The sequence below is a fragment of the Haemaphysalis longicornis genome, unplaced genomic scaffold, assembly GCF_048455015.1.
Source record: "Haemaphysalis longicornis isolate Haplotype H1 unplaced genomic scaffold, Haemaphysalis longicornis Haplotype H1 scaffold_3, whole genome shotgun sequence".
Lineage (NCBI taxonomy): Eukaryota > Metazoa > Arthropoda > Arachnida > Ixodida > Ixodidae > Haemaphysalis > Haemaphysalis longicornis.
The window spans coordinates 174,454,528-174,463,737 of record NW_027526335.1 but is presented as its reverse complement, the minus strand read 5'-3'; the positions used below and the strand labels follow the sequence as shown (position 1 = coordinate 174,463,737).

Sequence of the window (9,210 nt, the reverse complement as noted above, 5' to 3'; positions counted from 1 at the left end):
GGCCCGGAGCGTTCTTGAGTGTTGCGATGCTGACTACCGGAATGTGGCAATGTTACAAATCGATATGGAAAAAGCGTTAGACAAAGTTAACCACAACGTTCTTTTTACTATTTTGGAACACGTGAAATTGGGGTCGGTAATAACAGAAGGAATCAGAGCAGTGTATAAGCATTGCACAACGAATCTCATAGGTTATAAACACTTATCAGAAAGAATACAAGGTAAGTCGTCAGTCAGACAGGGTTGTCCGAATTCCCCACTGTTGTTGGCGTTATACCTAGAACCACTGTGTGCAAAAATTATTCAGAGCGAGTAAATACGTGTATTTCGACTAGGTGAATGTGAGGTGAAGGTTTTGTCGTACGCGGATGATGTGGCCGTATTTTGGGCCGATCGGGAGAGTGTGTGTAATGTGCTATCGGTCACGAAGGAATTTTGCGAAACCACAGACAGTAATGTAAATTTTAATAAATGCATGGCGACGTGGCACGGCGAATGGCAAAATACGCCCGGCGTGTTCGAATAGGTCGAGTGGAAAACCACGCCCAAAAGCCATGGCCATTCCTCCTGGTGTTAAAACATTTTTCTTTAAACTGCACTCTGGAGTGTTTCCAGTTAAAACATAGATGTTGGAGAAGGGTCTGTATGTGCCATGGGGAGTGGACTGTTCTTTGTGTAAAAAAGCCCGAGACGGTGGAACATGTTTTTTTGGATTGTTGGGATGGGGTGTTTTTGTGGGACGTTCTTCAGCGAACATTAAAAAGGAGTTTCCGTTGAGCCCTTATGGAATCAGGTTTTTGGCAGTGCAAAACGATAATGGAGTGCCTTACGGCCTAGTGATGTTGCTGGTCTTCCGCGGAATATCGAGGTCTCGAGTGGCGTTTCGGCACTGTGACGTAGACGGAAGGCCACCAAGGCAGTATTTCTGTGAGAGTGCCCAACGTATTGTAGAAATGTGGAAGAGTCACAAATGTACTCCTGAATGGATGCATGAATTTGAAAAGGTATTGTTTATGCCCCGTTTTCAGTTATGTAGCTCTGGCTTGAGTGAAGTCAGCGATTTTATCATACGTACCGTTGTTTATGGATTTTTTTTTGAAACCGGCAAAAAAAAAAAAGCAGCGGTGCTTGTGGTGCACGTGCGAAAGCCGAAACAGTGGAACATGTTTTCGTGGAGTGCTGGGACGCCGTATTTTTTTGGGACGTTTTACAGAGAACGTTAAAGAAAGACCTGCCCATTTCAGCGCATGGCATTCGGTTCCTTCCGGTTGAGCGTGAAGATGAAGTACCGTATGATTTGATCATGGCGCTAGGTTTGCACGCCATCTGGAGGTCCAGAATGGCTGTGCGACACGCGGACCCCAATGCGCTCACTGTAAGCAAGTATTTTGCTCAAAATGTCAGGTTGTTGTATGAAGTGTACAAGTTACAGGACCCCGAACTTGAATGGCTTCCTGTTTTGGAAGAGCTATGTACTTTTGATGTTTATTGTAAGTCCTTCGGTCAGCCAAAGTTTGGCAGGCGGTTTTTAATTTATCCGTGACTTGTATTAGGTGTGTGCAAAAGGTAATAAACAAAAAAAAAGTTCTTGTGGTGTAGTGGTTATCACATCCGCCTAACACGCGGAAGGTCCCAGGTTCGATCCCTGGCAGGCACAATTTTTTTGCTTTTGCTTTCAAGGAATGTGGGACGGCTTAATTAATTTAAAGCGCCTGTGATACCTGAGGTGTTAGGCCCCAACGACCACGTTCATTTACGAGATCCTTCTACCTCCTTACCCTGCTCCACTCCACTGTTGAGGTGGCAGGGGCGAATAATATAACCTACCTTAACATTGTGCAACGCCACCACATTTAGCTCGAGCCACCCCCGGGTCCCAGCCGTACTTTATTCTTCAGCTCCGAATGATCTATTCAAATACAGCACAGTCATAGCTTTTAGCTCAACAAGATGCCCGGTGTTTTTGAGAGCAGCGGCACAGAGTAAGTGCTCTCCATCGAAGGCACACAATACCGAGGACAAGTGTGGCGACATGTGCTACGGTGTCTGTTAAGGCTAGAACCGCTACGGAACCAGGTCAATGAGATTGTGCGTATTCCGCAAAGGCGGTTTCTGGTGTCTCAGAAGCTGTGCTTGTGGTGTAGTGGTTATCATATCCGCCTAACATGCGGAAGGTCCCAGGTTCTATCCCTGGCAGGCGCACATTTTTTGGTTTTGCTTTCAAGGGATGTGGGACGGCTTAATTAATTTAAAGCGCCTGTGAAAGCTGAGGTGTTAGGCCCCAACGGCCGCGTTCATTTATGAGTTCCCTCTACATCCTTACCCTACTCGGCTTCCTTGTTGAGGTGGCAGGGGCGAATAATATAACCTACCTTAACATGGTGCAACGCCACAACATTTAGCTCGAGCCACCCCCGGGTCCCAGCCGTACTTTATTCTTCAGCTCCGAATGATCTATTCAAATATAGCACACTCATAGCTTTTAGCTCAACAAGATGCGGGGTGTTTATTAAAGCAGCGGCACATAGTAACTGCTCTCCATCGAAGGCACACAATACCGAGGACAAGTGTGGCAACATGTGCTACGGTGTCTGTTAAGGCTAGAACCGCTACGGAACCAGGTCACTGAGATTGTGCGTATTCCGCAAAGGCGGTTCCTGGTGACGCAGCAGCGGTGCTTGTGGTGTAGTGGGATTCTACTTCCGGCTTCCGAGCGGAGCGGTCGCAGAATGTCTGGCTCCAGCAATGGGGCGTTTTCAGCGAGCCTTTCGGGCCGCGGCCACAGGTTTGAAGATGACTCTCAGGAATATGCTATCGTTTTGCCACCACTGCCAACAGGACCAGTTGTTTTAAGCACAGTTTTTTTTCATGCCGATATGAGGAGACGGCCTTATCACGTCGAACATTTCCGAGACGCGCTAGTGGAAAGAGGCCTGCTTGGCGAAGTGCTCGCGCTCGGCCCGTATCAGATGAACCACATCTGGGCCGCAACTTTCAAGAGTCCGGACGCCTCACAGAAAATGCTCACCGTGACATAAATTGTTGTGAAAGGACGAAAGTGTGTTGTTATCAACCCGTGCAACCGTGACGTCCGTGTGAAGCTTCACTGGTTGCTTCACCACGTACGAGACGACGACATCAAAGTGGCTTTCTCCCCGTACGGCAGCATCATCGAGGTGAGCAGGGAAAAGTGGCGCGCGGAGGGTTGTGGCAGCCAGTGCAGCATGACACGTGTAGGCGTGCTCAGGCTCAAGGCTGGTGTGTCGCCCGAGGACATCCCTCATGAACTACGTATCGCCGGTGCCAAGGCGCTTGTGGTGGTGCCAGGCAGGGCCCCGCTCTGCCTTCGGTGCCAACGCACAGGCCACATCAGGCGTGAGTGCCGCGTTCCGCGGTGCACCTCATGCCGTCGCTTTGGGCACGAAATGGCTGAATGTGTGAAAACCTATGCGACTGCTGCCTCCCGGACGTACAATGAAGGCAAGCGTGAGCTCGTGATGGACGAGGCCGAAGCGGAGGAAATGTCTCGTGAGGGAACCAAGGACACGCCCCCTGAGCTAACGCCCACTAAGCAAGTCAAGGACCATCACACTGCTCCCAAAGAAGATCCAAGCACCGAAAACAATCAGCTTGAAGCTGCACATGTATCGCAAGCTGACGACGTTAGAAAAGGACAGCGCGATGCCACCACGACAGGCGCGGTTTCAACTACTGAGGAGCCAGAGCCCATGGAGAACCAGGAATCCGGCGCCAGCAACACCACGGCCAAGCGCCAGCGAGAGGGAAACAATGGCGACGGCGTGAGCACGGAGGTCACGGTTCCCGATGAACCGCCACCGAAGTCGGCGCCAGGACGACGCTCATCATTTAAGCCGAAACCAACGATACCACCAGACCGAAGGACCGCCTCGACACCGTGGGCGACGAAGCCACCATAACTGAAAATGCTGTGCGCACCCGGACAATCGACACGACACACGCGGGATGCCACGCACCGGGATCGTGGTGTCGAGGTATGTGAAGCAGCCGCCTCCAATAATCGAACAATACTTTCGGAAAGACAATACGTAGCTCTGAGTGCGCTGTCACATGCTTCGACTGAAAGGTGAGCACTGTCTGTGAGGTCCACTTGCTCCATTTTTTCCGATGGCGCCAAATGTAAAGGCTAACCTTCGCGTAGGCACGTTGAACGTGCGCGGATTGTCGGCGAAAAGGCGGCTGCATCAAGTCAAACGCCTCCTCATAGTGAACAGCCTAGACATTCTTGCAGTGCAAGAAACTAAAATTGAAAGCGAAGAGCAAACGGATCGCATGGTGCTTGTTTACGGTGCATTGTTCAATGTTTGCGTTTCCCATGCGGTAGGCACGTCTGGTCATCGCCTCCTGTATTTTTACAATGCCAAACGCATCAGCCCGGACCTGCCAACCAAGCCCTCTCCCTCTACTCCGGCCACTCTCCCCCAATCGTCAGCCTTCCCAGTGCTTTAATCACGTGACCGGTTCATCTTGGGGCGACGCGTGGTGGAAAACGGCAACAATGCTATTTTGTTCTGCCACTTCTCATAAGGTGCGCTGCAGTGATCACATTTTCTTTGTATGAATGTCAGATTGCTGTTTCGAACCCCGCCATACCGGCAATACTGCTGTCGTTCGCCTAAGTGGCCGTAGACGCGGTGGATGCGCTTCAGGCCGTTGCAACGTGACGCGGCGCATTCATCGCCTCCGCTTGTTTGTTTTCTGGCCGACCTGTCTCCTTGATAGCCGCCAAGGTGGTAAAGTTGATTTAAGCACCTTGGCGGCTCGGGCTGTCGGCGGCTCAGGTTGTCGTCGTCCTTCGTCGTCATATTCGCATGTGGTCGCGGTACTAAAACACCAGGACACTCGTTTCCCAACGCCTCGCGCTAGAAATGTTTCATGTACGTGGGAAAAACGCGTCGCAGAACAACACACCGGGACACTCGCTTTTCGTTCGCGCTTCTTTGTTTACACCTATTCCGCACCGTAGTCGCTTTAGTCTTAAAACTTGCAGTTCTACGTTTCCAATTTCCCTTCTCCACCGTCTTCGTAATTGGGATGTCTGGCGCTGTGTGCTAAGAGACTTACAATCTTTGAATACATATATACAGTGCATGCTTCGCCCCTCCCCAGGTTTTGTGTCAGTGGAGATCGCCCGGTCATTTTTTACTCATTAGGGCCAACAAAAAAAAAGTTATCATCAGGTAAGTCTACTAAGAACCTCTGACGAACTATACAGGGATTCAAAAACAATAATAATAAACAGCGACAAACATCGTGCTCGGCAGATTGGAATTGAAGAAGTGGTGTGGAATTCAAAAATTTAGAAGAAAGAATTAGATAAGAAAAGCGCTTGACGTTTGTTGGTTCCGCAAAACATGCCTGCCTAAATCGCCTAAAATGCAGACGGCAGATGGGCGGGTTTTGTTTTCTGGTTTGTACAAATGAAACTAGGGCGAAGTCTAAGTGGAACTTTTACACGCTATTAATTGTTGTCGCAGAGACGTGTATTGGCACAAAGAAAAAGTATTGCGCTCATTTTATAACGGTTAAAATTAGTCTATTCGTTTTCACTAAGGCTCTTACTAATGACCGGCGTTGTCAGGCATAATCTCAGATGACCCGCAGACGGAAATTGTTCGCGCAATACTCCAGCAAACAATTCCGAGTTATATCATTTTTTTATTTGTACCAAATATTTTTTTTTTGTTTGCCTCCAATGTAAATAACCCCCTCTGGCAGCGTGTTTGCCGCGCATCGCGCATCTTTACAGCCACTAAAACATTCAACCAGGTCGCGCAGTTTGAAGGAAATGCAAATTGGAACTCTCGCAATACGTTGGCGCGGCTATATGTCCTCGAAGCAAGATTCGTCTCGAGCGTATGCAAAAAAAAACAAAAAAACTAAGTAAATATAACTTCTGTCGGTGAGCATTAGCGTCGATATAGCTTTGAAGTTAGTTTACTGCCGTTCGTCTTGGACGCGCCTCGCGCACAAATAAATCAAACATGTAGTTATTGATGGGTTTAGCGTCTGCATGGTTAAATAAAAGTACTTTTTTTAAAATAAGGCGGGGCATTGACGGCTGCAGGTTTAATGGGAACCATACTTTCGCGAATGTCGTACTTTATCAAACAATGGGTTTGAGCTAATTGGTACTGCATCATCACCAACTACAAGCCCGAAAATTCTCGGACGCAGGACGCTACGGGCAAGGACAGCTCATGTCCTTGTCCGGAATGTCCTACGTAAGAACTTTTTTCCGCTAAAATTGTTAATCGCAATTTATGTTTTTAATAACAACGGCTGCGTGAGTGTCGTTCTTAGTATTTTTACTTTATTACGAAATAAAAATCTTTCCATGCCTACCATTGCTTGCCGAGTGCCCCCAAAGCCAGGACCGTGTAACACCCCGCATTTCCACAAAAAAATGCACAACTGGCGGAAATAACACCCGTGTTTGTTTTAATTGAGTAGATTGAGATAGGTGATCGAACATAATTTCGAAAAAATTAGAAGAAACGCAACACAAAAATTTAGCAACAGCGAAGTGACGAAATAAAAAAAAATGTGCGCACCCTGCGCGCTGGCACCGTTTAAAAAAGCCGCCTGTACTAAAGAGTTGTTCAACGCGAAGCAGAAAGCTTTGTCACGGCGCCTAGGCGAACTGAAGCAACCAAGAAGCCGGAGCGAAGTGAACAGGCATAAAAGAGGGGGAGGCCTTGACAGCCACGAATCGTCCGCTCTCGAGTTGACTTGTTGCCCCGCTAGCCCGCTCCCGGCCCGGTTCATCCCGCGGCCCCATCTTGTGGCGAATCAGCGAACCAGGCGTACCCGGCCACGGCCGGGCTGGAGGAGCGGCGGGCGCGCAGTTTCATACGGCCTGCGCTTCGGGTATAGTTCCCACCTTCCACCGCCGCTAGTTCGTGGCGCTTCGGACCAACCCTCGCCAGTTGACCCACAGCACGGGCGGGGTAGAGGAGCGATGCGCGCGGATTTGCCGCTGCCCTAGCCCTGCCGTGGTTACAGGTGATACCTGCCAGTGTTAATTTACATGGGCGTTCTTAAAATAGGCGATTCCTTCCCCCCTTCTGAATTTTCGGTCTATTAGGGTCAAACAGCCTAACATTATCATTCGGAAGCGCCGAATCAAACATTTGAAAGAAACATTTCAACGCAGGGCGCATGACGAAAAATATGCGAGGTCTTCATATCTTATCAGCGACTGTATTATATGAAAATGGTGAGACAGGCAAATAAACACGGCACTTTCCGTGACTGTAATATCATTTCTTATTTTTTTATTTTTCCTTTCGAATGATGTCTTGGTTTGCACACGCACAGGGCACGACCAGTGACGCGAATGATTTCCCGTCGAGGGAGATAGGGTTATCGCTTAGCTAAACGTGATTCTGCTATTCACGCTCCGGTCGGGCTGAGCTGCCCGCTGGCAGCGAAGCGCACTGTCAAAAACACACAGCTGCGCTCGGCCAGAAGCGATGCGTCGACTAACAGAAAGGCGGGTTGGAAGGGCAGAGGGTTGGTTCGAAGCGCCCCCACTGTAAAGAATCTGCTGTATTGGTTCCTTCTTGGGTGCGCAGGCCGTATGAAAGTGCGCGCTCGCCGCTGCTCCAGTCCGGCCGTGACCCGGCTCTCCCATTGAGAAGCGGGCGATGCGTTTGGCATTGTAAAAATACAGGAGGCGATGGTCTGGTGGATGCGCATTGTTTCTCAGTAAGGCTATCGGCATTGATGTTGAGCATGTTGTCGCATGTAGTGAAGGCCGCATGATTGTGTGTGATTTTCGCTTTAGCGGTTCAAACTGGCGGGTTGTATGTATGTATGCCCCTACCCGATCGAATGACAGACAGAAATTTTTTGAGAAAATTGAGCCCTACCTTAACTGCGAGAGAAATGTTTTTCTGCTACGCGATTTCAATTGCGTTTGTAACCCAGCCGATAGAGTTGCAAATTTGCCCATCCGCGATACGAGCGCTTTGTACTTCAATTCGGTTGTGCAAGAACTAAACTTTGAAGATGTGGGCTGCCTACTATCGGGCGGGAAACCCACCGAGTATACACATTTTCAAGGACATAACCATTCCAGGCTAGACAGGATATACGTATCCGCGGGTCTGGTGCCTTTATGCTGCGATTATGAGGTCAAACACATAATTTCAGCGATCACAGCTTAGTGACGTTAGACCTAGGATATGGCAAAAGAAATCATATATTCAACTGGTCTTTGTGGAAGTTTAATGCAAAGCTACTCCAAGACGACGCTTTCGTCGATAAAGTAAGTCAAAAACTGAAAGCGCTGTTGGACGCAGAGCAAACGGACATCACACCAAAGTGGGAAAACTTTAAACATGAATTTAAAATGGACGCTATTGAAAGGTCTTCCACACTACGGCATGAGGAGAGGAAAAAAGAAAAAGAACTACAGCTACAACTCGAATTTCTTTTAAGCGTCGAAACAACACAGCCGGGGAAGTTCACAGAAGCTATTAGAGAGGTGAAGGCGCAACTTGAACTGATAGATGTAGATAGATACAGAGGGGCTGCAATACGCGCCCGGGAAGAAAAATTATGGTTAGGAGAAGCCCCAACAAAGCGCTCGCTAGGCGAAGAAAAAAGATACGCAAGGCAGAATGAAATCACGGCAATAGACTACAGCGGACAAGTTACGCAAGACAGCGATACGATCTGCCAAGCGTTCGTACAGCACTATCACGAACTGCTAGGGAAGGGGCGGGACCTTGAAGACGGATTTAAAAGCTGCTTCTTATCGACGATGCCTAAGTTAGACGACAAAGTAACAGAATACCTGGAAGGGCCAATAAGTGTATCCGAAATGGAGAAGGCCATTGACGAACTGAGTACGGGAAAATCCCCTGGACCGGATGGCTTAGGGGCCAGTTTCTACAAAGCGTTTAAGGGTGAACTGGGACTGATTCTTTACGCCGTGTTAAAGGAATCATATCAGAAAAAAATTTTTCCCAAAATCGTTTAGACACTCGCATGTCGTTCTAATTCCAAAGAGCAACGACCCGGTTAAGTTATTGTCAGTTAAGGGCTTTCGCCTTATTAGTCTCACCAACGTCGATTATAAAATTTTTATGAAGGTTTTAGCGAGTAGGTTGCAAGCAGTAATAACATATATTGTGGGGCCCCACCAAACGTGCGGAATAAAAG

General features: G+C 48.6%; 2 non-coding genes across 2 annotated transcripts; both read left to right on the top strand.

Moving 5' to 3' along the window:
- Positions 1-1,584: 1,584 nt before the first annotated feature.
- Trnav-aac (transfer RNA valine (anticodon AAC)) lies at positions 1,585-1,657 on the top strand. The gene has a single exon. It is a non-coding gene; the product is annotated as a tRNA-Val (tRNA).
- Positions 1,658-2,129: 472 nt separating this feature from the next.
- Positions 2,130-2,202, top strand: Trnav-aac (transfer RNA valine (anticodon AAC)). The gene has a single exon. It is a non-coding gene; the product is annotated as a tRNA-Val (tRNA).
- Positions 2,203-9,210: the final 7,008 nt, after the last annotated feature.